This window comes from Cervus elaphus, chromosome 19 (assembly GCF_910594005.1).
Source record: "Cervus elaphus chromosome 19, mCerEla1.1, whole genome shotgun sequence".
Classification (NCBI taxonomy): domain Eukaryota; kingdom Metazoa; phylum Chordata; class Mammalia; order Artiodactyla; family Cervidae; genus Cervus; species Cervus elaphus.
In genome coordinates, this window is record NC_057833.1 from 68,067,914 (window position 1) to 68,092,375 (window position 24,462).

At 45.0% G+C, this 24,462-nt stretch overlaps 1 protein-coding gene across 1 annotated transcript in view; it reads left to right on the top strand.

Annotated features, from left to right (window-relative positions):
* The first annotated feature begins 264 nt into the window (after positions 1-264).
* KCNJ6 (potassium inwardly rectifying channel subfamily J member 6) overlaps positions 265-24,462 on the top strand; it is a 319,730-nt gene continuing 295,532 nt past the window's right edge. Inside the window, exon 1 of the mRNA XM_043875432.1 lies at positions 265-612. The gene's annotated coding sequence lies outside the window, so the exon portion shown is untranslated. The remainder of the gene's footprint in view (positions 613-24,462) is intronic.

Sequence of the window (24,462 nt, forward strand, 5' to 3'; positions counted from 1 at the left end):
GATCGCTTCGTGCGCTGCCAGCCGGGTTCGGCCAGCCGCCTGGAACTGAGGACCATTCTTCGAATCTGCGGCTTTCATGACGTCTCCCTGCGTGGTCCAGCACTTTTCTCCTAGCCAGGGATTTTTTTTTTTTTTTTTTCCTTTCCCCCACTCTCGCCTTTCCCCCTCTTCCCTCTCTCTCTACCCGGTCTCCGCCCCCCCTCCCCCGCCCCTGCTCGATCGCACACCCCTCCGCCCCTCGCTTGGCACCCCCGGCGCCCAGCCCGGCTCTCCGCTCGCGGCCAGAGGGAGCCAGTTCCAAGACGGCCGGCCGCACCTGGCCGGAGAGGCTGGGCGGGCGGAGGGGTGGGGACCCGCGGGAACCTGGAAGCTAGACCCGGAGCTGGCTGCGCCGCGAGGAGAATGGAGTCTCCTAACCGCCTCCCGGGGCCGATGTGAGATTTGACCATCTGAAAACCCCGGTTTTGTTCTTTTTATGTGGGGTTTTTTTTTTTTCTTGTCTTTTTTTTTTTTTTCTCCCCTCGCTCTCCATCGTGTAAGTGAATTATTAAAGCTTGCTCCGCTCCAGGAGAGAGGATCTTGATTGAATGAAGCCACCCGGTCCGCAGCAAGGTAAGCGGTGCGCTGAGTTGCTGGCAGGCGAGAAGCTGGCTTCGACCTGGGCAAGAGGTTTCGTGCCCTCTGGTCCCCACTTCCCCCTCCCCAGCTTCCGCCGCTGCATGCATCTCCACTCTGATGAGAAACGGGGTATGCCCAAATCAAGGGACAGGCGAGAGAGAAGCAGGTTACATAACAGAAGGGAAATCTGTTTCATACGGTTCTCATTAGCGACTGAAAACTCTCAAGGGGGGCGGAGGGGGGGGGCGGGGAGAGGAGGGGTCTGCATGCTCAGGGCTCGGAGAAACCCCGTCAGTGATTACAGACATCATTTCAACATCCGTTGGCAAAGATGAAACGCAGGGACGGACTGGCAGGGGTGGCTTGCTGTGTAGTCATTCACAGTTGGGAGAAGCCCATCGTCTTTGTGGAAAGCTGTATCCTTGTTCTTTGCCTAGAGGAGAGGAGGAGAGAGACGGAGAGAGAAACATGAGAAGGAGGGAAAGAAAAAGTGAGGGGTGGGAAGAAAGAAACCGAGAAGGGGAAACAATAACTCCCAATGTCTTCGATCAGTATAACCAGTCATGATATAATGACTAACAACAGTGATAGGACGCTCTCCCCAGAAGTAAGCTGAATTGTTTTGTAATTATAAGAGGGGAAAAATCACCACCAACAACGAAAAACCTCTAAATGATAAAATGAGATGTTTACTGCATTTAGGGGATTGGGTGAATCCTCTGGCTTGCTTCCTCCTGGGTATATGTTCATTTGCATCAAGACATTGAGCTTGAATGAGTTTTTAACAGAAATAACACTAGTATTCCCCAAACCCAATAAAACCTTTGAGTCAATCCACAGGTACATCTCTTGTACCAGGTTCAATATGGAGAGGCTCTTAGAGAGGAAACATAGCTTGACAAACACAGCCACAGTAATGGGGTGAGATTAGTGTAGAAACAAAATACCAGAATTTTCTGAAGAATCCTGCCTCCACTCCCCAAAGAGGAAGGGGGGGGGGGGTGAAACTCCCATGTGCAGGAGTTGGAGATTTATCATTCGGTTAGCATGTCTACTGACTGCTTTTATCCAGAGTCTGCTGATCACAAGGAGCCCCCACAGAACCGGGTACAATGCCACATTTCAGCCAGCACCATTCCCTGCCTACCTTTCTTCTGCTGGAAAATGGAGGAGAGGGATGCCCAGGAGCTGCTTAAAAAGAAGAAGGGGCTTGCTATAGTCAGGGCTGAGCTAACTAAGCTTCGCCCATTTTGCCTGGAGAAAAAAAAAAAGAGAAAGAGCTCAAGTCTCCATGGCGACCCAGGTGGGAGGGGGAAAGTGACTCCGGTTACAAATAAACGTTGGACAAAACTTTCCCAGATCCGAGCAAAGAAATAAGGCAGCCAAGTGTCCTGCGGAGGGTCCCAGGGCATGGGCTTTGCCCAGCTCCTAGCCGGCAGCCTGCGAGGGGATGTCTAGAACTAGCCGGGCCCCATCAAATCTCCCAAAGTTGATCCGGGGACGCTGAACCGGTTGGGCAGCGAGTTTCGCATTCAGCACCAAGGCCAGAGCCCAGGCGGCCGGCTTCCCACCATCTGACCCGCTTCCCCAGCGAACACTCTTGGTTCCTTTCGGTCGTGGGAAGTCAATCCCTCTCCATTAAGGACCGCTTCCCTTGCCCGTGCAGAATCTGGATATATGATTATCCACGGAATTGCGTGGGACAGAGAAGCTTGCAAATCATCCATTTCACGCATGGCAGTGCATCAGAAGAATAGCTATGCAGAGAACATTGAAACAGCAGAGGATCCGAGCTGAGCTGAGAATGGGGGAAATCCCACCCTCGGGGGAGGAAAGGGACACACACATACACTCACACACACGCGCGCGCGCGCAAGCCACGATCAGTCCCTGATGAGAGTTGCCTAGTTTCAGCCGAGCCCCTTTTGCTTCAAAAATGTTCATTCATCCCTCACCCTCCCTCCCTTTCTCTCTCTCTCTCTCTCAACTTTTTTGCCGGGCGTAGAGGGCAGAAAGGGAGCACTATGGCCAGGGAGATACCAGCCAACCAACTGCCGTCTAGGGGTCCTGAAACCCAGGAGGGTGAAGAAATAGTGTGTTCTTAGTCCAGACCGCTAGACTTCTCAGCAGAGCTGGTGAGCCCCAGGAAAGGCAATCCGGGTGCGTCTGTGAGATGAGACCCAGTGTCTAACTTCAAGTCAGCATGTGAGCAGAGCAACTACATCTCTAAGGTTGCAGGCATAGCAAACAGGAGTCACTTCTCTCAATAGAAGCGAGGAAGAAACTGTGCCAGAGGGGACGATTATTATCATTCCATTTCCATTTGCGCATTCATACAGGGGAAACGGGTAAGTTCCTCTCACCGTTCTGTGTTCACCTTAGGCAAGACTGTTCTCTGCCCTCCTCTCCTCAATTTTGGTACCAGGTCCTCAAACTACCTTCCCCCAGACTGATACTGATAAGGAAAAATAGTAAAGTGGCAGTACCATTTTGAATAGCAAGCTTTTAAAGGGGGGCATTCAGGTGCTACAAGGCACAGTTTGAATTGCAGTGCCCAGTCAAGGTTTGGCAACTGGATGGAAATGTTAGTAAAGAATCTGCAGTTCGCTTGGATGTCATTCTCTTTTGAGGATGTTTTTATGCGTGTGTGGTCTTGAGCTAGTTCTGGATTGTTGTTTACAAAGGTAAGCAAGATGTATCCTGGTTTTCCTTGCTGGGCATTTCATTGCTTTCCAAAGATGAGGCATGCAGAGCACTCATGACTTGGATAAAGCAGTGTGTTTACACTTTCCAATCTTTTTTATTTTCTCGTGATTGCTAGTGAAAATGAAAGCAGTCTGTTCCAAATCTGGGCAAAGGGTGAGATGTTACACTGCACTTACATTTCATTCCTGGTGGATATTGACTAGTTTAACTATAGTTGAATGTATAGAAGCATTGCTACCTAAAGTAGAAAGAGGTGATGCATGGAATATTATTGGGACTGGAACAAGGCAGCTTACTCTGCCTTTGCTTCATCTGATCCCACCAGCAGAAAGAAAGTGGATGTTCCTTATGATGATAAAGTCAGATAAGAATATAAATTATTAGTAAAGTTGAATTTCTCTCATTAATTTCTTTTTTAAAAAAGGCAGAAACGTAAATGATCTAAGTGAAACTGTTCAATCGTCCTTAGTTCTGGTAGATTCCATGTTCATGTATTCAGTGCTTATTTACCAGACTGTGGTTTGCTTTCTTCTTGGATGGCTAATCGCTAAGCAAAGTGTCATGATGCCCTGATGGCAGTCAGTGGCATATCCCAAATAATTGGTTTACCCATTTCAAGTAGGGTTTGTTAAGAAGAGCAACTTAATTCTATTCCTGCGCCCTTGGAGCCATTTTGTAATTTTTTGATATAATTTTGATACCTCACCATGATATTTCCTGAACATCAGTGTAATATATTCACTTGCATGACCCAGGTGTTTGTTTAATATGCAGGACCAGCACCAGCTGTTTCCTTTGAGTATATAGTATTGCTTCCATTCACTCTCATACTCTTCCCTATTCTCACAAATTACCCTTAGTTTACAGGATAAAAGAGAAAATAAAACATGAGAATAACTGTTTAATAAGCAATAAGAAATTCATTGGAAATTAAAAATCAGTAAAGATAAGAGGGGAGAGAGGGATAAATTAGGAGTTTGGAATTAAGAAATATTTATATTAATATAAAATAGATAAACAACAGAGACCTACTGTATGGCACAGGGAACTACATTCAGTATCTTGTAATAACCTATAGTGGAAAAGAATCTGAAAAAAAGAATATACATATATATTCATATGTATGTGTATGTATAACATATACAGAACTGAATCACCTTCCTATATACCTGAAACTAACACAACAGTGTACATCAATACTATACTTCATTTTTTTCTTGAGAAAGTAAATACAGCCTTATGGAAGCATAACTCCATTCACAGATAGAAAATGTTACTTTCTTCAAGGGTTTAATAATGTTGATAAAATGAATTTTCTTGAAAACAAGATAAACCCTCTTTTTCAAAATGAGCAGGTAGGCAAGATAAAGCTTTTCTTTTTATCACTAACTATTCCTTAACCAAATGATACATAAATAATATATTGGTTAATAAGGGAAGTGGACCAGAGAGAATCAGAACAGGGGGAAAGAAGGGAGCTCGGAGAGAAGGCAGTTATTTATTTATTTAATTATTTATTACCAGATTTAAAGTGGTGGTACTTTTCAAAGCAAGGTGGTTTTTTTTTAAGTTCATTGCAACAGAATTTTAAGGTTGGTGGAACAGAGATGTTTAAGTTCAACAAATTTGGATTTGGCTTACTAAGATGGCATTCATTCTTTCTTTTATTTTCAATAATTGTCATTTAAGTACCAAGAGAGAATTGGTTCACACAGATTTTTGTAAAATTATTAAATTCAGTAGTATTAATCAAAGGGGAATTGGTAAAGTTGAAAAATTATGGAGACACTTCTGTTGAATTCAGATTATTTTCCCTTCATTGTACTTAAGTATTTAAAGAGGTAGAAAAATAGCATGAAATAATTTGGGATAAAATACATTTTAAAGTATATTTAAAATAATTTGTACTAGAAATAATCAGAACCCTATAGAAAGAAGAGATCATGATAACTGTAGTTAGTGCCCGAATGGTATTCTGACTCTCCTCTGACAAAGGACTATAATACACCCACACTTGATAACATTTTACTGGCACTAATTAATAATACAACATCATTTCCTTCCAACAAAGAAAGACAATGTTATCTTAAAAAGAATATTCAGTATTCCCTAAACTACAGCTTTGATCTAACCATACCTGCTAATCAACTGTAGATGCCCAATTATTTATTTATTACTGAATTGAATAGTTATTTAAACAAAACCCCAGAGGCTGACTTTTCTCCTTGCACAATGTTCAAACAACCATTCAAATCTCTTTTTTCCAGACGCATTAAGACCATCAATCAGCTTTCCTACTTACAATGTAGGAAGTTAACCCCAATTTTTAATGAAATGGCTGTTTAATTCATGTTTTTACAGATGAATCCAGGTCAGATTAATCCCGGTAACCTCTTCAGTCTGTCATTTCTTGGTTCCTCTTGATGCCTGCGCTTAGGACCAGGGACCATACAGAACTGGTAGCTCTTTCAGATACTATTCACTGCCAAACTCCCAGTCACAGAGATGTGGTCACCAATGTGAAAACCTTACAAAGTGAATCAGCAAATGAATCAATAAGATCCGCATCCGTGCCAACATTTTTTTTTTCCCAACAAGGTTGGGAGAGGGACTGAAACTGGACATTTTATATGCGTTGTGAGAGAGACATCTGCAAGTTAAGTTTTAATCCTTGTGTTGTGTCCGTTTTCTGTTTAAACTTACAGGCATTCTTACCCAGAATGAGAACATAACTTTTTTTTTAATGATGCTGTAAATTTGCATCATATCATCCAACAGGAATGTGTGCACATGTGACAGTATGCCTTAGAGGTGTTGTTTGGTGGTGAAGAGCACAGACTCTGGATCTAACTAACTACATTTGCATCAAGTTCTAGATTTATCTGTCAGCTTTTACTAGGTTTGATGCTGTAGCAACCATTCCAACCTCCCAGTGACTTAACAAAACAAAGTTCATTTCTCCCCCAAATTATATGCCTTTGCTGGTCAGCTGTGACTCTGCCCCTCAGGTCTTCTTCACTCTGGGATCCCGGCTGAAGGACCCGTCTGATCTGGAACTTTCCATTCCAGTGTCAGAAAGAAAGGAGAATGCCACATTAGGCAATGGTTCTTAAAAGTCCTGCCCAGATATGACACAAGTTATCCACTCACATTCTGTTGACCAAAAACAAGCCACGTGCCATGCCAATGCCAATGGTCAATGACATGGAGATGTATATTACTTCCATGGGGAGGTACTACAAGTCACATAGCAACAGGTGGAGATGTATCACCTTCTTACAGAGATGGCAGTGATAACTGGTGACAGTGATATAATCTGTGGTGGTAACTGAGTGACCCTGCTCTACTTCAAGCTCTTGGTTTGCCTAAAGTGGAAGTAATAATAATATCTACTTCAGAGATGTTATGAGGATGAATGTGATAGTGAAGTTCTTAGCACAATGTCCAGAACAAAGTAGTCACTATATAGGTAGTAGATGCTATTATTTACTTGTTACAATGTGTCATTAAATTCCATCCTCAATGAGGTTATGTGGACTCTATTAATTAGATAGCTGCTGCAACGGGAAAATCCCTAAATCACATAGCTGCTTAGCAAAATAGAAGATTATTTTTCATCCGTGTGAATCTAATTGGCAGAGGCCATACCAGCACCCAGGGTGATGGACACTTATTTATCTTTAACACCTGACTTCCACGATCTCCTGAGTGTTTCATATGCAGTTGGCAGATAGGGAAAGGGAGGGATAGATGATTATGCAGAAGATATTCAGTGGTACAAGTCTGGAAGTAATTCTTTCAGTCTTGCCATATTCTGTCACCACACCTAACTGCAAGGGTAGCTGGAAACAGTAGTTTAGCTCTATGCCCAGGAGGAAGGCAAACTGGTAGGGTGAACAATTTGAGTCTTTGACATATATACCCAATATTAAGCATGCAGATTTGATTACTGTGATATAAATGTCTGATATCAAAGAAATACAGTTACTATGGGTCAGGAATAGAGTGGAGCAGAGCAGATGATTTGTCCCAGCGGTGAAAAGATCCCTGGTTGAAAATAGTGTTTTGTTGAGCCCCTGAATCTTTCTTAAGTGGTGTATTTTCTTAATTAACTTATAGTTACTTTACTATTGTGGTGGTTTTTGCCATACATCGACATGATTTTAGTTGGGATCTTTTGACTTTAGGGGCTTCCCAGGTGGCCCCATTGGTAAAGAACCTACCTGCCAAGGTGGAAAACATACGCGACACCAGGTTCGATCCCTGGGTCGAGAAGATCCCCTGGAGGAGGGCATGGCAACCCACTCCAGTATTCCTGCCTGGGAAATCCCATGGACAGAGGAGCCTGGTGGGCTACAGTCCATAGAGTTGCAAAGGGTTGGGTATGATTGAAGTGACTGAGCATGCACGATGTCAGGAGTAGGCGTATTTGTTGCTTACAAAAGAGATGCAAACCCATACTGTTTGCCTTCTGGTAGCCAAACCATTAAAGGAGACACAAAGAAGAGCCGTCTTCACAAGCTATGCTTGGAAGCAAGTTTCCAATCCTGACAGTGACACCCACGTTGTGTCTCAGAAAGCTGAAGAATTAGATGCTGTCTTCCAATATCTGCTACTTGCTGTTGACTAGCGATTTGCATTGTGTTTTGAATCACATAAACATCTACAGGTTAGATACATGCTCTGAGTTTAGGTTGAATTAATCCAGCAATAGTCAGTGTTCTTCTGAAAATAGACCATGTAATTTGTAAGTAGTCTTAGAGAACTCCTGCCTGCCTCAAGCATAGAACATACCTTTGGAATCTGAAAACTATACCTTGTACCCAGAAGGGAGAGATTGGCTTTAATGCTACATATACATTTAGAAGGGGCTTCCCTGATGACTCAGATGATAAGGAATCTGCCTATAATGCAGGACACTTGGGTTTGATCCCTGGGTCAGGAAGACCCCCTGGAGAAGGGAATGGCTACCCACTCCAGTATTCTTGCCTGAATTCCATGAACAGAGGAGCCTGGCGGGCTATAGTTCATGGGGTTGCAAAGAGCTGGACACAACTGAGCCACTAACACTTTCACTTTTTCATACATTTAAAAAAGAGAAATGTCAGAAGGAGATGCGTGAGAAAGCAACGTGGTGGTGATCCATAATCCTTCCAGCTCTTTTATATCATTCCGTTTCTCCAGCCAGAGGGCCAAAGCCCTGGTCCATTCAGGCAGGGCCAAGGTTGCCAATCTGAAACAGTGAACACCCTATTCATCCTTCTATGGGGCAGTTACACTGGATTGGAGAACTCTTGAACACTGTAAATATCTTACCATTGCAAAGTGAATAACATCTCACAGTGGAACTTGTATTTAATGAATTGAGTATCCTTGAAAAGAGGCATTGTTTCACTACCACTGTTACCAAAAGTAGGGTCTGGCTGCTCACTGCTCAAAAGCCAATGAAGAGGTCAGGAAAGTGGAAAGGAAAGTTGGTCTTATTTTGGATGCTGGCAACTGGTGGGGGAGGCAGGCTTCTGGCCAAAGGCTGACTCCCCACTCATTGACAATCAGTGGGCAAGAGCGTTTATAGACAGAGGGAGGGGGCTACATGCAGAAGTCATCGTGAAATTGACAGTCAGCTCTAACCATCATCTTGAAATTGATCATCGGTGGTCTGACCAGCATTGTCTTGATTGTTTTACGTTAACCTTCAGTTAACCTTTACAGTTAACCTTTACAGTTAACCTTTACGTTAACCTTTACAGTTAACCTTCAGTCCCAGGGTCGGTTTTTTTCCACTTTTTGAGGCCATTTCTTATGGCAGCCTATGTCACGGCTACATCTGGTCATCATGTAGTTAACTTATCCACCTGGTGGATAAGGGGTCTCACAGGTAGACAGCTACCACTAGGTCCTATGACAGCTCACAGGATATGGCTCAGAATATTATCTGTAGCCCTTGAGAAGGAACTAAAGGCCTTTGACTATGCTCAAAGACTAAACTATAATTATTTGATCTCCTTTGAGTGTCTTCCTTTGTTTCTCTGTATTCTCATTTTCCTGATTAAACTTTTTTTTTTTTTTTTGCCAAAGTTTGTTTTACCAGACCAAAAGGCAGGCTGAAGACTTGGGGCTGGTAGGAGCCAATTACCATAGGGTTCTGCTGTTCCACCAGCTCCTATCATTTCAACCTAGAAGGGATATAACCTGACTCAGTGGCTTACAGAAGGGTGCAATTAGGATGGTAGGTAAGTCTAAACCGTGTAAAGTAAGAAACAGATGAAGGAATCGTGGGTGTTTCTCCTAAAGAATTCTTGAGTGAAGGGCAAGAGGGTCATTTTCAGGTATCTTGATATTTGAAGATGAAGGAGAAATTGGAGTTGCTCTGCTGGCCTCTACAGATACAAGTAGGACCTAGTGGTAGAAGTTACAAAGTGACATATTTCCATTCAGTATAAGAAAGAATGTTCTATAGTCAGAGCTAGGCAGGGCCGATATGATCTATTCTCTCCATTTGCGCAGCTCTGAATTCCCCATCTCTGGAAGGCACAAAGGAGGGAGGAGTTAAGAAATGCGGTTGACATGCTGCCTGTGTTTTGAATTCTCTACCAATGCGAAGAGCTTCCAGGTCCCATGTGATGACCTACAGTTTCCATGGGTCCCAGTGATGACCTACAGTTTCGGTCCACAGATCAGACTGGACCTCTATGAGGTCCATAGAGTGGGCTATGATGGTCATTCTATGAGGTCATTGTTTTGTGGGGAACCCATCATTTCTCTAAGAGAGAAAGGAGTCGTATTTCTCCAAAATGACATTTCAGTCCATACACAAAACCTGTGGTCAGTGAGAGCAGGCCTGGAATGTAGGGACCACATGATAGGCTGTATCTATGGGACTCATCACTCAAGGAAAAGACTTATCCATCTGATTGATGTTGTCAGTACCTCTCTATCTGCAATCAACAGGTAGGACATGAAATACCTCTTCAGAGGTATCTCATGGCACTCTGGGGGCTTTCCAGGTGGCCCTAATGGTAAAGAATCCACCTGCCAATACAGGAGACGCAAGAGACATGGGTTCGATCCCTGGGTTTGGAAGATGCCCTGGAGGAGGAAATGGTAACCCACTCCTATATGTTTGCCTGGAAAACTCTATGGACAGACAAGCCTGGTGGGCTACAGTCCATGGGGCCCCAAAGAGTCAGACGCAACTGAGCACACACACACACATCACCCTAAACCTTATTATTTGTAAAAAGCCCCAAGTTCTTTACAGTGTCGGGACCCCAATGACATCAGCCAGAGTAAGATTCAGATTTACAGACATTTCTTTTGTGCAAAACATGGTGTGAATAATATAAAATCCCTACTCTTAAGGAATCCAGTTTCAATAATAGCAAAGAAGGAATGCAGCCCTTCCTTTTAGGCTGTATCTTGAAGACTCACCAGTGAATACCCTAAATATATATTCACCCTCTTGGGGTGAGCAGGCCCATCGCAGTGAAACATATAAGGAGAGAGGATGCAAAGAGAAGCAAGTGAAGTGCATCTGTTACAGATATGCTGTCACAAAAGAATTCCTCCATTGAGGAGACTGCGTTAGGCAGCCCTCTTTCTCATCAGCAGCTGAGCCCCTCTCCTGGCTCCTTTCTGGCCCCAGGTGGATCTCTGTGGGCAGAAGGAAGCATCGGAGCTCGCAGAAGTCAGCTTAGGTCAGCGGTTCCCAAACTGTGTCCCAGGAACCGGAAGCAATGCTGTCACCAGGGCAACTGGTTGCAAATGCTAATTCTCAAGCCCACCCCAGACCCACTAAATCAGAAACCAGGGATGGAGCAAACCATTGCCTATCTCCTCCAGGAAGTCAAACACATACTGATGTTAAGAACGACTGGCTTAGGTTCTTCTCAAACACTGCCACTCTTGTAAGCTTCTTCCCGTAGTGAAGACCTCCATGCGGGTGCTCACCCGAGAACTGTGTAACGTCACAACTGTAGATGGAATGTCTGTCCTTATTTTCCTCTGCATGGCCTCAGTGCCCTGGGGGAAGAGACAACGACAAAAGACTTTTGTTCCAACAGATAAAATATGCATCATCCACACTAAGTGGAGAAGATTATGGGCAGAAAGCAAGGGCTTCTCTATCGCTCTCTTTGTATAAATAAACTGCTTAGTCTTTTGGAATTCCAGATAATCCATCCAGAAGGTTTTTAGTTCTTACATTAAATTAATAGTCTCATCTATTATCCTTTAAATAAAAGACGCTATCAAGAAATTAAAATGGTGTACTCTGGAGAAAAGCCGCAGTACAAAAAATTGAATAGCCGGCTTATCATGGCAAACCTTTGTGCAACCGAGGGGAGAATAATTATAGTTCTATGACATTCACTTTTGTTTAAAACCTCCCTTGACCATCTGTGTATTTCCAGACACTGATCTTTAATAGCTGCCCCCCTGGATTATCATGGTGACGTGAACCAGTCAGTCAACAGAGCGTTAAGAGTATTTACTGTGTGTTGAAAAAATTTGCACAGTATCAGAGTTAAGAGTTAAATTTTATTTGGGGCAAAATGAGGACTGCAGCCTGGGAGGCAGTGTTTCAGAAAGCCCTGAGAAGTTGCTCCAAGGAGGCGAGGGCAGGAACTAGGATGGATAGGAGCTTGACAACAAAGGGCAAGTAGTTGGAGCATTAAAAAATGATTGTTGATTAAACAAAACCAGGTACCCCAAGTTAAGGAACTTGGCGCTTTTCTATGTATGGGAAGATGCAAGAGTCTGGACTCACTGAAACCATTTCTTTGATATGTACCTCACCTACCTGGGGCCAGTATGCTGTGTGTTCACATCCTGAGCTTCCTCGGGGCTCACCCTAGGGAGTGGCCTCAGGCTGATGGCTCCTAGATGGCAGGGACTTTTCAGCCCTGAGTTTCTTCAGGGGTCACTGGCTCCAGTTGGATAATGGTGACATCCTTTGTTTAACTGATATGGCCGGAAATATACCATTTATCACCTGGAAAGAAGACAAGGGAAGAAAAAGGAAAAACATCCCCATTTCAGCCCTCGCAGGCACTAGACTTTACAAAAACAGTATCATCAATGAACCAAGAATGTATACAAGACAAAGAAGCATAGCTTTAAACAAGAGAGTGCTAGGCTTTGAGTAAAGAAAGGGGAGGTTAACCAAGGCTGGTAGCAAGAGGAAACATCCAAGAATATGGTGAAAGGAAAGGAATCTTTGAAGAAGTGGGATTTTGATGGGGAAACAGGAAAGGAAAGGCTTTTCAAATGAGAAATCAGTCTGCGTGCAGAGAGTATGGGCAGTGAGGTTTGGGCAGGCAGGGTTATGGTGGACCACACCATAGAGAAAACAGAGACCAGGCATCTTGCATGGACCTTGAGTCTTAGATCTCAAGGAGTGGCATTGGTTGGGAGGCAGAGGGGAGGATACAGATTTTACTTTGTCATTTTTGTCTGTCAGCCTTGGGCAAGGCAAACTTGAGAAGAAATACTGAAAACAGCCAGACACTGATAGGGAAGAAGACCTCGCGTCTTGACTCAGAATTATAAACTCCCAAAAGAGAAATGGTCCCATTTGAACACCATCAGTGGTGCTGAAATTAGATCACTCATGAGTGGAGAGACCAGGCTGATGATGGCTTCAGTCCAAAGAAAGCTCCAGCATTGCATACTCCATGAGCAAGAGGGATTGCATGTGGCCGTAGTCCAGGTGTGGAGTGTCAAGCTCGTTCCAGTGGATAAATAACACGACTGGGAAGGAAGCAGAGGGAGGGCTGCCCTAGAACTGAGCTTAGAGCTGCGGTTCCGTGGTTGTCATCACCTTCACATGCAAACACTGGGCTGCAGCTTTCCAAAATGTGTCTTTGGGAATTTGTCATTCCTGAGGCATCGTGAGGACAAGGATGCCCACGGTTACATATGGGGGATTTGTTAATCTTGCCAGTGACAGGGCCTTGCTATTTTGTGATACAGAGCAGAGAGAAGAACAAACTCCTTTGACTCCTTTCTCATTTGCAAAAACAGCATTGCTTGATATTCGTCTCATAGTCATTCCTTGTCATGTATGTTGGAGTCCCACGGTTTTCACTGCCCTTGGAGTAGAACTCACTGAAGGCCTAATGGAAATCCCTGGGGATTTAGTCTGGCTCTGAACAGCATGAACGGAGCCCCCAGGAAACATGGTGTTTTAGATGGATTGCCGCTCAATAGCCTGTCACTAACAGACCTCACAGTAAGCTGTCACCAAAGAGTAAACATAAATTGGGCTTTGTGTGGACCCACCTTCCTTCGGGAATAACCTCAGTGGCTTGGCCCCCTTTAGCATAAGGCCAGGTATAGATGAGATCTACCACTGTAAAAAGAGTAAAGATCATTTTTACAAGACCTCAAAACGGTAAAAATAGTGAACAACAATATGTTTATTTCAACCGATTTTATTTTTCAGAGAAATAGTTCCTTCCATCTACACTGTGGATACAAGAACCTTGATTCTTCATTCCTGTCGTGTGCAGTAGTGGAGTGTATTTTAAATTAGCCATGCTGAATCTTTTGTGAGGTTTGGCTGTCATAGGGAGAACAAAAAAGGTTATGTTGGGCACTTGGTAATGATGGTGATTATCTGGAATTCACAGATCAGAAGGAATAAATCCCCTGAAAATTCCTGGTTGTAAATAATCATCTAATCTCCCAAACAATACCAAGTGAAATGAAGTGAAGAGAAGTCACTCAGTCGTGTCTGACTCTGCCCACCAGGCTCCTCGGTCCATGGGATTCAGGCACGAATACTGGAGTGGGTTGCCATTTCCTTCTCCAGGGGATCTTCCCGACCCAGGGATCGAACCTGAGTCTCCCGCATTGTAGGCAGATGCTTTATAGTCCGAGCTACCAGGGAAGCCCACAATGGCCCTCCCATAAAGTATGTAAATCCTGGATTTTAGAATCACTAGTCAAGAAAAAATGACATTGTAGTAACACACAAAACTAGTCTGGAAGAGGAGAATTTAATCAAAATCTGTCAGTCATTTTCAAATAAACCTCTGTTGTTGTTCAGTTCCTAAGTCATGTCTGACACTTTGCACCCCCATGGACTTCAGCACACCAGGCTTCCCTGTCCTCCTTTATCTCCTGAAGTTTACTCAAACTCATGTCCATTGAGTTAGTGATGCCATCCAACCATCTCATCCTCTGTCATCCTCTTCTCCTCCCGCCTTCAATCTTTCCCAGCATCAGGGTCTTTTCAAATGAGTCAGTTCTTTGCATCAGGTGGCCAAAGTGTTGGAGTTTCAGCTTCAGCATCAGTCCTTCCAATGAATGTTCAGGGTTGATTTCCTTTAGGATTGACTTGTTGGATCTCCTTGCAGTCCAAGGGACTCTCAAGAGTCCCAGGTCCAGACATCGAGGAACTGGTTGAGTCACGTGTGCCTCAGATTCTAACTACAAAATGGATCACTCTTTGCCCTTACAATATCCCTGAGATTTCACCAATGTCCAATTGCATGCGAAAAGACAAGAGAACTCCCGTTCAGTTGGCAAAGAAAGGAAATCTATCAACTAGGGCCTTGAAGCCCTGAGCACAAGAGAAGGAATCTGAGACCGTGGGAGGGGGAATGGGCCATGGTTTCCAATAAGGAGGAAGAAAATGGGCCTGGACAAGATGTTCTGACAGCCTACAAATGCTTTAAAAGGAAAGGATGGTAATTTATGTGCTGTCATCTCAGCAAATCAAAGTGATAAACGAGGTGACTTCTTGAGTTCAGTGTCCAGATCCCTAAATTTGAGATGTCGGTTACATTGGAAAATGCCACTGAAATTCAGTTGTGTGGTCACGATTGAGCCTGCTTCTCTAGCCATGGGTGTCTTTCTGTGGCCACTATTCTATGAAGACCATTCCATGGGCTTTGTCATGCAGCCACTTCCTGGGCTGATACATACCTGTCTGCTCTACTGCTCTGCTAGGCTCAAACCTTCTTTGTCAACAAGAGCTAAACTTAGACATCACTGCACTCCCTCTGTGTTTCTCCCTAAGCATGTCATGGAAGAGTCATTCAATATGTGGTATTTCAATAATATTTCTATGATGCCTAAAGCTTTCCAATTCCAATAGAAATATTCAGTGCATGCATGCTCACTTGTGTCTAACTCTTTGCAACCCCATGGACGGTAGCCCACCAGACTCCTCTGTCCATGGGATTTTTCAGGCAAGAATACCAGAGTGGTTTGCTGTTTCCTACTCCAGGGGATCTCCCCAACTCAGGGATTGAACCTGCTTCTCCTGCAGCTCTTACATTGGCAGGCTGGTTCTTTACCCCTGAGCCATTTGGGAAGTCCATAGAAATATTTGAAGCTGTTGAAACTATTTAAAGAGAGCTCTCTTTAGAAGATGAATACAGACTGTATCATCCCAGGTAGTCAATTGTAGCCATCTCCAAAAGTTCAGTAAAGGCCACCTGAACAAGAAATAAAACACTCATATTTTGTAGATGGGGGCCAGAGGGGAGACATAAGAGAGAATGAGTGTCTTCTACTCTTAGTATCTTGATCGAGCAAATACATCTATTTTGGCTGCCGTTCACACACAGTTAGGTGAATGAACAAGGAAAGGGATTAGTGTGTGTTTCAGATGGGACCAAGTGAGTAACATTCTCACTTTTCTCAGTCATATAAAAATCTAAGCTCAGTCATTTCCAGGTCATTGGTTTCTGACATATCTATGCTGGCCTAAGCCCTCATACTATTAAGCATAACATATTTCCTCTCAAGAAGCCTAAGAGATTGGCATTAATGTTGAGTCATGCGGTTTGTAGATTGAGTTTTGACGGATACTGAGCCTTGTTAGATGAGTTATTGAACTTCTTTCTCTATCAGATTTCCCAGCTATAGAGCAGGGATGATTCAGGGAAATAAACTCAATAAATTAGTGAGCTATTTTTCCTATCCCCTGCTTCTAAAAGGATATGGAAAATTATAATGTGCAGTTTAATGATTTTACATTTTTTAAAAATGCCAAGGGAAGATGTTCAGGATGCAGATGCTCCTTGGAGCCTCTAATGGTGAAATAAGTTTCACCTATTTACTCTTTGACATGTGTAGAATAATGCCCCAAATACACCGTGGGCACCCACAGCATCAAAGGCTGAGCTGTGCCCAGCCTAGCACAATCAAACACAGGGAAGTGAGCACATGGGTTAGAACAATGTCTAACAACTGAATTTGAAATCCTAGGACTCCTAGGTTTAAATTCTCTTTACTCCTGGGTGGAATAGATAATCCAAATAATTCACTTAAACAAGACCACCTCATTCCTCAAGCATTTTCAACCATCAAAACCTTACAGCAAATTTTAATATTGAATCTTGTCAATACAGTTCAGTTCAGTTCAGTCACTCAGTCCTGTCTGACTCTTGGCGACCCCATGAACTGCAGCACACCAGGCCTCCCTGTCCATCACCAACTCCCAGAGTTTATTCAAGCTCATGTCTATTGAGTCGGTGATGCCATCCAACCATCTCATCCTGTGATGTCCCCTTCTCCTCCTCCCTTCAATCTTTCCCAGCATCAGGGTCTTTTCAAATGATTCAGCTCTTTGCATCAGGTGGCCAAAATATTGGAGCTTCAACTTCAACATCAGTCCTTCTAATGAACACCCAGGACTGATCTCCTTTAGGATGTACTGATTGGATCTCCTTGCAGTCCAAGGGACTCTCAAGAGTCTTCTCCAACACTACAGTTCAAAAGCATCAAATCTTCAGTGCTCAGCTTTCTTTATAGTCCAACTCTCACATCCATACACGTTGGTACAAGTGAGTATCAAAATGTACAGAAGCTTATGTATGAAGCTGGAGAAAGTGAAAGTGTTAGTTACTCAGTCATGTCTGATTCTTTGCAACCCCATGAACTATAGCCCACCAGGCTCCTCTGTCCATAGGATTCTCCAGGCAAGAATACGGAGTGAGTTACCATTCTCTTCTCCAGGGGATCTTCCTGATCCAGGATCAAATCTGGTTCTCCCGAATTGCAGGCAGATTCTTTACCTTCCGAGCCACCAGGGAAGAGAGTCTCCACATTTATACCTAAATAACCTTGTAACTTATAGAACAATATTTTATGTATGGTTTCCATACAAGTGGCACTGTTTGGATCCATCCTGGTGAAATTTCTACCAATAGAAATGTAGAGAAATTGTATCTTGGGTGTGACTAGATTTCTGGAAATCAACCTTTTCTTGCTCTGAGATAACACTTACCTTTGCAGTAACTGGCCAATTTTAGTTCTCCAATTATTTTAACATTTCTACAGCTAATTCAGAAAACTACATAAATTTTTAGATTAACAAAGCCTGTGCTCAGATAGCTTGACTAAAGACAATAAAAGGCAGTCAGTTTGTTTTACCTGGATGTTTCTCACTTATTCATTGTACCAGTAAACTACATTCAGGGGAAGAAAATGTAAAGATTCAAGTACATTTTTTGGATAAAGGAAATCAGAAGGGCAGCGTGCAGGAAGGAAGGGAGGAGAGAGAGAGCTGAGAGAAGGAAATAGCACATACAGTAAATAGATGAGTTTATTTATGTTTGTAACTAAAACTGGATCACTGTTTTTAGTATACACCATTCTGTTGCATACTTTTCTCTCCTGATAATATTGATACATCATCAGCTTCTTTCTGAGTCAGTACCTGGAGGTGGGTCATAGATGTCTTTGGCCTCACTCTCTTCTGCAGTGGGACTTTAACCCCCTTGCTGATAAACTGCCCTCCCCAGCTACTTCTTGAACATGATCTGTACTTGCCTGAGAATCAAGGGAGCTCATAATGTGCATCTCAGTCTGAAGACAGGATACAATGGGATGATACATTCCAGTTCAAGCAGTGAGACAAGGAAAACAGGGGTAAACCCTTCTTTCCCCACCTTTTGTTATATTCAGGCCTGCAGTGGGCTAGATGATGTCTGACACAAGAGAGGGGTTGGAAAATCTACCTTACTGAGTCCACCAATTCAAACATTAATCTCATCCCAAAACAACACCCCCCCAGACACACCTGGAAATAGCCTTTAATCTTTTCATCTCGTGGTGCAGTCAAGTGGACCCATAAAATTAACCATTGCATTGACCCATCCCTAGCATTGCAAACACAGTTCACAATATGAGAGTGATAGGTACTCAATATCGTTGAATAAATATGGAGAATCATTGTGATGACTGCATTGTAAGTAACTCCAAAACGTATTTACTGCGCATTTATTTTGTCTTTATTTTGGACATTTGTTTCCCTTCCTGTGTTGTCACCGCCACTATTATAAGCATCTTTGTACACAGAAGTATTATATATGTAATTGCTGGGTAAAAGGGTCAGTGGTTTTTAAAGCTCTTACAACATTTTACCAAATTGCCCTCCAGAAAGGCTGTTTACAGGCTACAGAAAGTCTACCTACCAGGGCTCCAATCCACTGATCCACTGCCCACGTAAGCAACCTCACTGGCTGCAAGAACATTAAAAGAGTTGGAACAGGTTTTTCTCAGCTGCCAGAAACTGTGCCCACTTGAGCCACTCAACCACAAGACCAGGCCATTTATAAAGAAGGAACTCATATAGACATTGGGCAAAAACTTTGCTGGGATGGAACTCAGATGATGGATACAAGTTTTCAGAGATTATATCCTGATCATTAAGCCAACTGATCCTCATAAGAACCCAGTAAGGAATGGCACACCCTGTTGACCCACTGGTAGACGGTGAACCAAACCCAAGTTCAAGTGGGTGGGTGATCACCAGGATTTGTAATCAGAGTCAGGATTCCAGGCATCTGACCTTGAACTCTTCCCCTCCTCTGCTGTTTCAACATCTGAGATCCACTCCATCCACATTCACACTGGCCAGGAATGTCCTAGACGGGTCCTTTAGAAGAGACTTTAAGAGATTCAGCAAAACTGTGGGAGTATATTACCTTCTTAAAACTATTTTACAATTTTTAGACTTGAGGGATGTGGAGAGAAGAGGGTGACATGGAGAGAGGGAGAAAGAGTGGGAGAGAGAAAGCGAGAAGGGTAGTTCTGGCCAAGGGTAGTTTTTTAATAATAGCATTCATCGTCTACTTGGCCAGTGAAAGTGAGAGTCACTCAGTCGTGGCCTACTCTTTGCAGCCCCACGGACTATACATTCCACAGAATTCTCCAGGCCAGAATACTGGAGTGGGTAGCCGTTCCCTTCTCCAGGGGATCTTCCCAACCCATTTGGCCAGAGTCAACTACAATGGCCTCTGAGCTTTGTCCTCTGAGCTCACAAACTATTAATAGTTTCATTATGTTAATGTTAGTGGCTCAGTCACTAAACTATAGCCCACCAGGCTTCTCTATCCATGGGATTCTCCAGGCAAGAATACTGGAGTGGGTCACCATCTCCTTCTCCAGAGGATCTTCTTGACCCCAGGGATTGAACCCTGGTCTCCTGCATTGAAGGTGAATTTTTTACTGTCTGAGCCACCAAGGACTTAAGGATAGTACGTTATCAACATTTTCAAAATTTTAAAGGAAATGAAATCCACTGGGAACCATCCTCAAAAGGCACTTTGCAGTGGCCAATATGGAGTGGAATCTTCCACGACCAGTAAAGACTCTGGAGCCAGCATGATGACCATTCTAGGAAAAACAACAGAACCACAGATGCCAGGCTCAAATCAGCAGCTGAGTTACTCAGACAAACAATGCTCTGGACCAGCTTGGACACCCCGGCCATACAGATTTAACAGATTTGTGGCGCCCCCTCCCCAACACACGGGTATGTCTTCAGAGCTTCCCAAGGGATTTTTAAAGGGCAGCCTGGGTGAAGAAGCCACAACAGCAAGTGTACACAGCTCAGCATTCAAGGTTCAGTTCAGTTCAGTTCAGTTCAGTTGCTCAGTCATGTCCAGCCCTTTGTGACCCCATGGACTGCAGCACGCCAGGCCTCCCTGTCCATCACCAACTCCCAGAGTTTACTCAAACTCATGTCCTTTGAGTCGGTGATGCCATCCAGCCATCTCATCCTCTGTCGTCCCCTTCTCTTCTCGCCTTCAATCTTTCCCAGCATCAGGGTCTTTTCAAATGAGTCAGCTCTTCACATTAGGTGGCCAAAGTATTGGAGTTTCAGCTTCAGCATCAGTCCTTCCAATGAACAGTCAGGACTGATTTCCTTTAGGATGGACTAGTTGGATCTCCTTGCAGTCCAAGGGACTCTCAAGAGTCTTCTCCAACATCACAGTTCAAAAGCATCAATTCTTCGACGCTCAGCTGTCCATGAACAGTATTCAAGGTTTATTATATGACAATAGTAGGAATGCTCCCTTAAACCCTCTCGTGAGCTCCAGCATAGGAAGTGGTTTTCCATCTACACTCTCATTTGTTGGTGACTCCCTCAGCAAACAGGGAACGGGTCCCACTGGGCCTGAGGTGCTGTGGTGCTGCTCAGGGGTTTTCCTACTGACGGGGGAGCAGAATAGGACAACTACAGCTGATGGGGATGGGATCACTGTCCCGGAGCAGGGTGAGGTGTGGCAATCCGACCTCTGGTGGAACCCAGCAAGAGGAGCCAGGCTGTCCCCTCACCTGATGAACTCAGGCAATCAGAGGTGGCCGTGGGGAAGGACAGGGGCCTGGCACAATGAGGGGGCCAGGAGGAGGAGATGTGAGGAGGGGGAAGGGCCAAACCACCGGGGACCCAGTGCACAGCCGGCAGGACCTTAGCTTTCGTCCCAGACGCAACTATGAGCCAAAGCAAGAGACCAGGCAAGACAGGGAAAGGGACAACTTTGCTTATAGAAAAATGATCCTTGTGTTTAGGTAAACAGTAATATCAGTGCAGGCTGCATGCTAAGCCGTTTCAGTTCCAGCTCTTTGCAATCCTATGGACTATAGTCCTCCAGGCTCCTCTGTCCATGGAATTCTCCAGGCAAGAGTACTGGAGTGGGTTGCCATGCCCTTCTCCAGGGGATCTTCCGAACCCAGGGATCAAACTCATGTCTCTTCCATCTCCTGCTTGGGCAGGTGGGTTCTTTACCACTAGCTGCCACCTGGAAAGCAGTATCAGAAGCAATACTTAATTTGTGGGTAAGACAGGCAATTCAGAGGGATAATAGACCCTATTTGTAGATCCACCTTTCCCTGGCACCCCCAGCTGGCCCCACTTCTGCTAAAACCACAGCCTGAAGGCTGTGTCCGTGTGATCTACACCTCAGGGCTTCTCTCTGGGTATGAGCGTGTATGTGAAACCTACCCAAGGGGGGTTGAGGTGGGCAGCCCTCTGGGCTGGTGTTCAAGGTGGGCAGCCCTGGTCATGCCTGCTGCCACAGGCAGTGTGACCGGGCTTCTCCCCATCCCCATGGCTCCACTGGTGTGGGGGTGGCGGTCTGGGAAGTCACTGTCCTCACCTGGTCCTGGGACTGACCGGTTCTGTCTCCTTGCTGGGCAGCACCTTGGGAGGGGTGCCCAGTCATGGGAGATGTGTCCTTGCCCTACCCAGCCATCTGCCAGGGAACAGCAGAGCAGGCCTCCTTGTAGGGCTGCCTTCAAGAGGTCTTCGAACCCAAAGCAGCTTCCCAGAGTGCCGAGAACCGCGTTCTCCCCAGAACTGTCTTCCCAGCATGGAGAAACTGCTTCTGTCCACCAGCAAGATGCAGACTCCAGCTAGAGTTCCTGCAGGAGGATCTCGGGCTTCCACAGGAACCAGGTCCCCACCCTGCCGTCTTTGTGATTCATCCCAGCCCGCTGGCCCTTCCTCCCAGAGTCTGACCAGGAGACGAATCCCCTGCGGTCCTGGCTCTAGAGGCTCCCCTCTTCTCTTCCTTTTTGAAGTGCAAATCCCCACTCCAGGCGCTGTCTTCATGTGCCTCTGTTTTGGGCAGGGATGTGATTGGCAGCGTGGTGTCCCCGCTGCCTCTAGAGCCCAGGCTGATTCTCCCCGAAGGCTGTCAGCTTATCTGTTGCCCTGTTAGACACCAGCTCTTACCAGAGAGAAGCCCTAAGTGCTCCCACAAGGCTTCAGGGAGTTTGTTTACCCCCTGCCCACACAATACTTTGGCCACCTGATGCAAAGAGCCAACTCATTGGAAAAGACCCTGATGCTGGAAAAGATTGAGGGCAGGAGAAGAAGGGGCAACAGAGGATGAGATGGTTGGATGGCATCACTGACTTAATGGACGTGAGTGTGAGCAAACTCTGGGAGTTTGGACAAACTCCCGGTGATGGACAGGGAGGCCTGGCGTGCTGCAGTCCATGGGGTCACAGAGAGTCGGACACAACTGAGCAACTGAACAACAATGCCCACACTCCGCCTTCAACTCTCTTCCTGTCCTTTTTTTTTTTTTAACTTTTATTGTTTTTATTCTTTTAATTTTTGTCGGAGTACAGTTGATTGACAATTTGTGTTAGTTTCTGCTGTATAGCAAGGTGAATCGGTTATACACATATCCACTCTTTTTTAGATTCTTTCCCCATATAAGTCATTACAGAGTATTGAGTAGTAGAGTTCCCTGTGCTAGACAGTATGTCCTCGTTAGTTATGTATTCTACATGCAGTAGTGAGTACACGTCAGTCCCAATCTCGAAGTTTGTCCCTCAGCACACCTTACCCTCCTCTACAAAGCAGAAACAGAGTTACAGATGTAAAAAACAAACTTATGGAAATGGTCCTGCTCTTGGGGGTCTGACTTTACCCTGAGAAACTGCAAGATTCTACGTGAAGACTTCAGCTTGAGTTTCCATCGTTCAAAACAGGAAACTGGAACAAGCAGAGTACTGCTGTCAGGCTTGGGAGTGGAATCCCTAACACCTCTAGGTCTCCACCTCACCTCCAACTCCCCCTGCGCTTAGAGAAGGCATCCATTGAACAAAGGGCGATATTCTGGGGAGGTGGGAGAGACAGAGGCATTGTTAGCCACAGACACTTCCAAAGGATGACCTCCCCAGGGTGGAAGTTCAGCCCTGGGGGAAGCTGGTGGGAGAAGGAGTCGGGGGCAGAGAGGTTGATGAGCCATGGGCAGAGTGTGTGGGGACAAAAGTCACTGTCTTCAAAGCAGGGATGCTGTCTTCAGGCAGAAACAAAGCTGGCTCTATTCAAGAGGGTTATGCTCCTCCACTAGGGGCAGAGGTCCCAGGGGAGCTAAGATGACCAGCTTCCCACCCTATACTGGTTAATTCTGGGCTCTTCCCATTTTCCAGCAGCTAAACTTGTGGTTCTTGATCTTGTAGATCTTTGAAGACAAAGCTGTGTTGCCTCATGAAGCTTTAAGAAAAGCCCTTCTCTTCCTCATATCTAAACGTCGGGACGGTTAACTCGGGTTTCAGAAAGAAGCTGATTTGGCATGACTCAGAAGCTGTGTGTGTTTCTCTTCCTTTTTAAACATATATAATTTTAGTTAGAAAGTAAATAGGACACAGTGAACACAGTTTTAAAATAAAGTGATATTCTCTGGGTTCTTTTGAAAAACATGCATTGGAAACATCGCCTCAGTGTTAACGAAAGAATGTTGGAGAAGAGGTTAGTGTATTGCTATTTAGGACTTCCCTGGTGGCTCAGACGATAAAGAATCTGCCTGCAATGCGGGGACCCCAGTTTGATGCCTGGGTTGGGAAGATCCCCTGGAGAAGGAATAGGCTATTCACTCCAGTATCCTTGGGATTCCCTGGTGGTGCAGATGGTAAAGAATCTGCCTGCAATGCGGGAGACCTGGGTTCAATCCCTGGGTCGGGAAGATCCCCTGGAGAAGGGCATGACAACCCACTCCAGTCTTCTGGCCTGGAGAATTCTGTGGACAGAGGAGCCCGGTGGCTACAGTCCATGGGGTCACTGTTAGAAAACGCCGCGGGAGAAAGAAAAAGCCGCCTCTAAGGACCGGTGGTAAAGGCCTTTTATTAAGCGTCGCTCTCGCTCTCGGGCAGAACTCCCGGGGGGCTGGTGAGTGAGGAGACAAAGGTAGTCTGCAAGGTATGAGGGGTGGGGAGGGGTTTTATAGTCCGGGCAGGGCGTCCAGGCCAGGTCTTTTCATATAAGGAAGAAAGCGCGGGCTACAGCGGTGGTCAGTGTCCGAGGGCTCTGTGTTGGTACCTGATTGGACCAGGCTGCAGGGGGCCAGCCCCTGGAAGTTTAGCCAGCCTCCGGAATTTGCC